The sequence below is a fragment of the Benincasa hispida genome, chromosome 7 (assembly GCF_027475165.1).
Source record: "Benincasa hispida cultivar pf3 chromosome 7, pf3_genome.v1.1, whole genome shotgun sequence".
Classification (NCBI taxonomy): Eukaryota; Viridiplantae; Streptophyta; class Magnoliopsida; order Cucurbitales; family Cucurbitaceae; genus Benincasa; species Benincasa hispida.
In genome coordinates this window covers 46,097,241-46,105,274 of record NC_143484.1, presented here as the reverse complement: position 1 = coordinate 46,105,274, position 8,034 = coordinate 46,097,241, and positions in this window count along the sequence as shown.

Sequence of the window (8,034 nt, the reverse complement as noted above, 5' to 3'; positions counted from 1 at the left end):
TTCTTCCCAGTTTTCTCAAATTAAAAGCTATCATTGATAGCAGCTATCAGTGATAGCCATTGATAGCTGCTATCAGTTGTTATCGCTGATAGCTTCTATCAATTGCTATAGATGATAGTTGTTATTAGCGATAGCTTTCAATTTGAGAAAAAATAATACAATATTGAAATATTAGTTTTTAATTTGCTATCAATTATCAGTAACAATCATTGATTTACTTTCATCAATTGGAATCAACCTTGAAATATTAATACTTAAGGCTATCAGTGGATATCAATGATAGATTTATAAATAGTGATCAACTTTGAAAGAAAACCAACAACTTTAATTACCAATAGTAGCTATCACTAATAATCTTTTATCAGGGCTATCACTGATAGCAGTTAATAGTCGCTATCACTGATAGCAGTTAATAGTCGCTATCACTGATAGACTTTCATCAATTAGAATCAACCTTGAAATATTAACACTTGAGGCTATCAATGATAAACTTCTATAACTGGTTATCACCTTTGAAAGAAACTCGATATATAGATATCACCTAAGTTCTATCATCGATACTAACATCACTCATATTGTGGTTATCAGTGATAGCTTATTTCACTGATAAGATGCTATTAATGATCTCATGATATCATGCTATCAGTGGTAGCTTCTATCACTGATAACGTGCTATCGAGTAGCTTCTATCATCGATAACAAGCTAATAGTATTAGCTTCTATCAATGGTAACATACTATCAGTAGTAGTTTTTATCGATCATAGCCACTAAACACCTTTTTGCCCTTTTTTGTTCTTCCCAAATATTTACAAGTCCCTTTTCTTTTCGATGATAGCTTCTATCACTGATAAACATGCTATTAGTGATAACTTATAGGCATTTCACTTACATTTTAGTTCGAGATTCAACTTTATTAATTAAGTTCACTAAGTGGGCTATCAACGATAGATTTCTATAAGTTGCTATTAACTATGAAAATATAATCAAAGATTAAGCTATCAATAATAGAAAATATTAGTGGTTATCATTGATAGACTTTCATTTGCTATTTATATTTATTATTTGTGATAATAATCAAACTTGATGATTGGCTTGTTGGGGTTAAGTCACTTATGAATTGATTACTTTCAAGTCTTAGGAACGAAACTCAACCTCATAATTTTTGTGAAAAAAAAAGGGAAGAAGAAAAAAATAAAAAATTGACTAGTCAACTCATCTCACTAGAAATTTTAGAGTAGGTTTAATTTTTTTAAGTCTATATGATATTTCTGACTTTTCCAGTATACTGGTATTTCATGATTTCTAAATTAATTTCGAGAAAAGGTCCTAATTAATTCCATTGCACTATGGTTTTTATCTCTATAATTGGTATCAGAGCCATCTCGTAGAATTAATTTAGATTTTTTAAATTTGCACTGATTTTGTTGGGATGAATTGCATTATGAATGTGGTTTTGCAAATGAGTGTTTACGGTAATTTTTTGCCATAGAATTTTATGTTTGATTCAATCAATTTGTAAAGGCCCCCTGTGTTTTTTGGCATTTAATCATGTTATTCAAGTCTTCTATAAGTATGTGTCTAGAATTGTTTGTGATGAAGATCAAGACCAATTTTGGCCAAAACAGAAGAAAAATCCATGAACTACCCAGAATTGGCTTCTGGTGTCGCAGCATTGCAACGCTGCTCTCGGTGTTACAACATTACGACCCATGCGACGCTAGGGTTTGCATTGCACGTGGTTCAACTACGATCTATGGTGGTTCAATCTGATTCAAAGTGGTTTGGTCTGGTTTTGTACTAGGTTGGCTCGGTTCGTGATTTTAAGGTCCAGTTCGAAGCGGTTCGGATTGGTTCAAGTTGGTCTGGTCCAATTCTAGAGCGGCAGAAGCTGTTTTAAGATAAAATTTGCAAAATTATTGTAATTTATTACTTTATTTTATCCGATGGGCCAAATTACTGGTTCATTTGTTATTTAAATACTTTGTGGATGTTATTTAGATAAATTCCATCTTAAATTAAGCATGTTCATGCATTTTAATATATTATAAGCGTTATAATGTATGGTATTAATGCATGATATGTATATAATTTCATGAATTATTTGATATATTTGACATGTTAAATATATGAAATTGGAAAAGGATGATGCATGCCATTATTTACATAAATATAGAGAGTTATATTTATTTATGTTTTGTGTATGCATGGTTGATTTTCATGAATTGTTTAATATAATTGTTATATTAATAAAGTTGAAAATCAATTTGCATTGAGCGTGACACATCCATAGTTTAATATAATTGTTATATTAAAGTCATAAAATGCATGTAATATGGTTTTCTTGTTAATTAGAATTTGATTGTTAATCAATTAAATCATAGAAAGCATGATTATAGGATTAATAATTAATTTTGTAATTTTTATAAAATTAATCTTTAGTAATCGTCAACCTATAATATAGGATTACGTGCAAACTTAGAATCTTGGGGAGTTATAATTAATTTTAAAATGTTTAAAATTAATTTAGACCTTAGATCACATTAGTTCTAATAAGATTAGAATAAGTCATATTTGCTTTAATAGATTTAAAATATAGTTAATAAGACAAACAAGACTTTAAGTTATAAAGGAACTCTACCAGTGAAATTATGTTTAAAGGATCCCATAGTGAAGGGCCCTTGAGTGGAAGCGGGATCGTCCCAAATCCCAATTTTGCAGAGAAAGTAATTTTACAGGAGAAAAAAAACAGATTATGCATCTCAACAAATAAATACAGCATGCTCAATAAAAAGAAATTAGGGTTTTAGAAACCTTGCATTTGAATACTTTCTTCACACAGGAAATCCTTTGATCTGCAAATCACGTACATAATAGGTGATGGCCAATTAGGCATGACCACTTGGAGTCCTTGGCATTCTTTAGTGAGAATCCGGGACGAGTGGGCTCTAGTGAATTTGGATTGAGGGAAGGAAATTGAGAGAAACTAAGAGGAATTTAGAATTTTCTCTCTGAGATTTTTTTCACACACTATGTTGTTTCTCTAGCTTCTAGGTTGAAGATGAAGACACTGCAAAAATCCAAAAACCACCCACGTAGAGGGGGAGGGAGTTAACTCCCTCCCTCATTTAATTTAAATTAATTTTTTTAAAAAAATTAATAAATTTAAATTATTTAAATTATCATTTAATATATATATAATATGATAACTAACTTATCATATAATATATACATTAGACTATATGTTATATCAAATATAACATATAAATTATAGTTTTAATATTGTATCATATACAATATAACCTATAGTTTCTTTTCTCTCACATATGGAATTTAATATAAATCACATTTAAATTAAATTTAACAATTATGAATTCAATTCATATAATTAACATTTGAATCATATTTAAATATTTGTTTCCTCTCATAAATAATATAATGTATCAAATACATTATAATAATTATATCACATATAATTAAAATAACTTAATTATATTATATATAATCAATTCCCTCAATTAATTTGAACAATTCAAATTAATCCAAATACTGATTCCCATTTAGTTTTATTGAGCTACCAATGGGACATTATGGACTTGTAGCTTAAAGCTCCAACGGTACGTGAACAATTAATTAAACTCTTTAATTAAATTATTCACCATATGTTAATTGTCGGGCACTCTACTAAGCTGCACTCTTCGTACTAAGAATATATTTCTATCTCCATTGGATATAACCAAGCAACAATACGATGGCTCTTCACAAATTGCTCGTGAGTACAGCTAGGATAAAATTACCGTTTTGCCCCTATAGTTACATCTAATTCTTAAGTACCACTGATCCCTCTATTGAACAATAGATCATAGTCTAACTATGACTAAACCCCTCTCGAGCTAGGAGAGGGTATGACACCACATTGTTTAAGCCTCGAAATCAGTCCTTAAGGGAGCAATTTATTTACTTACCCCGGGGAAGGAGTGAATTTCTTCTTGTGTAGATGTGTTCTCAACTCCCTAATCAGACGAATCCTCAGAATGGTAGGCTTATTTTATCGGCAATCTGGACACTCTCACCCATATAAATCAAAGGACCGCCTTCATAGGCAGGAGTTCACAACTCACCCAGGATTCAGGTCATGTTACCTATGGTCATCCTAATGAAATGTAAGTCTCTATTATGAATGGCGTTATATAATGAGACTAAACATTTCGTGGTTTAGTCATATACAAACTCCTTCGTATAGAATATTTTCACTCATATGTCTACACATGAATGATCAAGATCAAATCAAAATCATTTGTAGCACTTTACAACAATTGTAACACCTACAAAGCGGGCCATACTCATAGTGTCACTAGGTTAATTAAATGGTTTAATTCACCGAGAACATTAGAGTAAATATCTTATTATAAGAGTTATAATAGACATAGACTTAGATAAATTGATTAGTCGAAATTTAACTAAGCATAATAAAACCCTAATATGGTAGAACACTTTAGCCGGAGAAAAATGGTATATGGGATATATCAATTTTTAATACTCACATCCATAAGAGTTCACACTGTGAAATCCATGCTCAAGTTCATGTCATCCTAGGCACGAACTCCCTTCGAAAAGTGTTTGCATAAGTCAATACCAAGGTGAACAGGGAAAATATTCATAGTAAGTGAGAGAAGAACATGTGTCAATGTATCCTACGGAATCCTCCCTTAGGTTGGACTATGACACTCCTATAATCCACTACGTGTCATCCTGAAGCGACCACCCCTTCGAAGGGCTTGATCATAAAATTCAAAACATCACAAACTCCAGTAATGAATAGGGTTTCTTAGGTTAATCTTCAAACAGTTATCAAGCTAGTTAATGAATCCTTGGCCAAAAAAAGGTAGCTAAGAACTATAGGAATAAGAGTTATTCTGGTATTATTAATTAACTGAGATTGTCTCAATTCAGGGGAATGGTAACTGATCATCCTTCGGTGGTAGTTACTCTAAACCTCTGAAGTATCATTGCAAAAACTAAATCAATATTTTAATTAGGGTTCTTTGACTGCTTGTTTTTACTGAATTGATTGGATACTTATATTTTGTGTAATCGGTTAAGGAAAATATAACTGATACGGTTAATTGTTTGTTATTTATTTCAGTATGTCTTCCACAATTATTTCCTTGCTTAAGAATGAAAAACTAACGGGTGAAAATTATGCGACGTGAAAATCTAACTTGAAAATCTAACATGTCAGATCATGGAGTCCCTCCAGGAGATGTTTGGACAATCATCCTCTCAGATTCGACACAAGGCCCTCAAGTACGTTTATAATGCACGAATGAAGGAAGGTCAATTAGTGAGAGAACATGTTCTTGACCTCATGGTCCACTTCAATGTCGCCGAAATGAATGGCACAGTCACTGACTAGCAAAGTCAGATGACCTTTATTCTGGAATCTTTTCCGAAGAATTTCCTCCAATTCCATAGCAATGTGGTTATGAATAAAATATAGTACACCATAACTACCCTCCTAAATGAGTTATAGACTTATCAATCTTTTATGAAGAATAAGGAATCGATAGAAAAAGAGGCAAATATTGCCCATTCCAAGAAGTTCCACAAGGATTCATCCTCTATAACTAAGATTGTTCCCTCATTGTCTGGTTCTAAAAAGATCCAGAAGAAGAAAGAAGGGAAGGGGAAGGCGTCCGCTACTGGGAAAGGCAAGAACAAGGCCAAGGTGGCTGACAAGGGCAAGTGCTTCCACTTCAATGTGGATGGTCATTGAAAACGCAATTTCCCTAAGTACTTCGCTGAGAAGAAGAAAGAAAAGGAAGATAAATATGATTTATTGGTTCTAGAAACTTGTTTAGTGAAAAATGACTGTAATGCCTGGATACTTGATTTAGGAGCCACTAATCATATTTGTTCTTCTTTACAGGGAATTAGTTCCTTCCAGCAGCTCGAGGAGGGTGAAATGACGCTCAAGGTTGGAATGGGAGATGTCATTTAAGTTCGTGCAGTGGGAGCTGCAAAGTTTATTTTTGGAAATAGGTACCTGTTTTTGGAAAACTTGTATATAGTTCCTAAAATTTGTATCTATTTCTTGCTTAGTTGAACAGATGTATTCAGTTTCGTTTTCTTTTAATGAAACATTCATTATGAAGAATGGTGTGACTATTTGTTCAACTATATTAGAAAACAACTTGTATGTGCTAAGACCAACTAAAGCAAAATCACTTTTAAATCATGAGATGTTTGAAACTGCTAATACTCAAATGAAAAGGCAAAGAATTTCTCCAAGTAACAGTAATACATATCTTTGGCATTTGAGATTAGGTCATATAAATCTCGATAGGATTGGGAGATTGGTAAAGAATGAACTTCTAAGCGAGTTAGAAGATGATTCATTACCTCCATGTGAATCCTGTCCTGAAGGAAAAATCACTAAAAGACCTTTTAGTGGAAAAGGTTATAGAGCCAAAGTGCCCTTAGAGGTCATACATGTTGGCTTGGTGTCCTAATTCTCCCGGAGTCTCATTGTTTGTAATGATCCACATTGTTTGATGAATAAAATAATTGTTATTTCATTATGGTATTTACTCATATCCAATAAACAGAGCTCCATGATTATCTTATGTAAATTTAAGCATGTATATGTGATATACAAATTGATCATGCCTTAAGTGATAACCTAAATAGGTCTATAGTATAAAGATTAAGATGGGACACCTGGTCTTAGTGACACTACGGATACGGCCCACTTTGTAGAGGTTTGCAAGTGTTATAAACTACTACAGATGGTATATCCTGACCATTCATGTGGAGACGTGCGAGCGGGAGTGCCCTATACAAAGAGTTTGTATAAGATCGGACCACGAGATGACTAGACTCTGTATATAACACCATTGATACTAAAGACTTACATCTCACCTAAACGACTATAGGTGTCACGACCTCAATCCTGAGTGTTTTGGGAAATCCTTCCTTTGAGGGCGGTTCTTTGATTAGTATGGGTGAGAGTGGCCAGATTTCCAACTCAACATGCCTACCTTTTTAAGGACTTGTCTGATTTGGGAGCTGGGAACTCAATACACAAGATGGAATTCACTCCTTTCCCGAAGCAGGGAAAAGTAGAAAGATTGTTCCCTTAAGGGTTGATTTCGGGGCTTGAACATAGTGGCCACAGCTTCTCTTTGGAAGAGAGGACTCAGTCATAGTAGGACTAAGACTTATGTTCATTAAAGAGATCAATAGTACTTAAGGGGTTAGATGTAACTATAGGGGCATAACGGTTATTGGTCGAGCTGTACTTAGAGCGATCTATGAAGGGTTTTCGCATTGCTGATTGGTTAAGATGAACACATAATATATCATTGGTAAGGAGAGTTCAGTTGTTGATCTTTAGTGGAGTGCCTGGCAGTTAACGGATGGTGGATCTCGTGACTAAAGAGTTTAGTCAGTTATTAACGTACCGTTGAAGCTTCGAGCTACAGGTCCATAAGGTCCCCTTGGTAGCTCAATGGATTTAGTTTAGGATCAGTTCTTGGTGTTGATTTGAAATGTTCAAATTGACAAGAGGTAATTCGATTATATATGATATGATCGGTATGATGTATGAGATACATCTAGTGGAAGATTAATGTAAATGAGATTTACATTAAGTATCATGGAATAGAAAAAGAACTATAGTTTATATGTTTCATGAGATGAAATATTAAAACTATAGGTTATAAATATAGTATAATAAGTTAGTTATCATTTATATCTATAATAATATTAATTATTGGCTAATTAACTCTTTTTCTCTAATAACCAATTGAGTGCGAGGTTATTGGTGATTTCATGGTAACTACGAGATAAAAAGAAAAATTATTTTCCTAATTTTAGTAAGTTTTGTGAAATTGTTTTTTGAGATTTTTCTCTGTTGGAATTACTCTTGGAAGTTATCAAGTAAATAGGATTTACTAAGCGACAGCTTGGATAAGGTAAACGATCGTGTAGTGTTTGTAGGCGACAAATACTTAGCTAAGCGATGAGCTAAACGA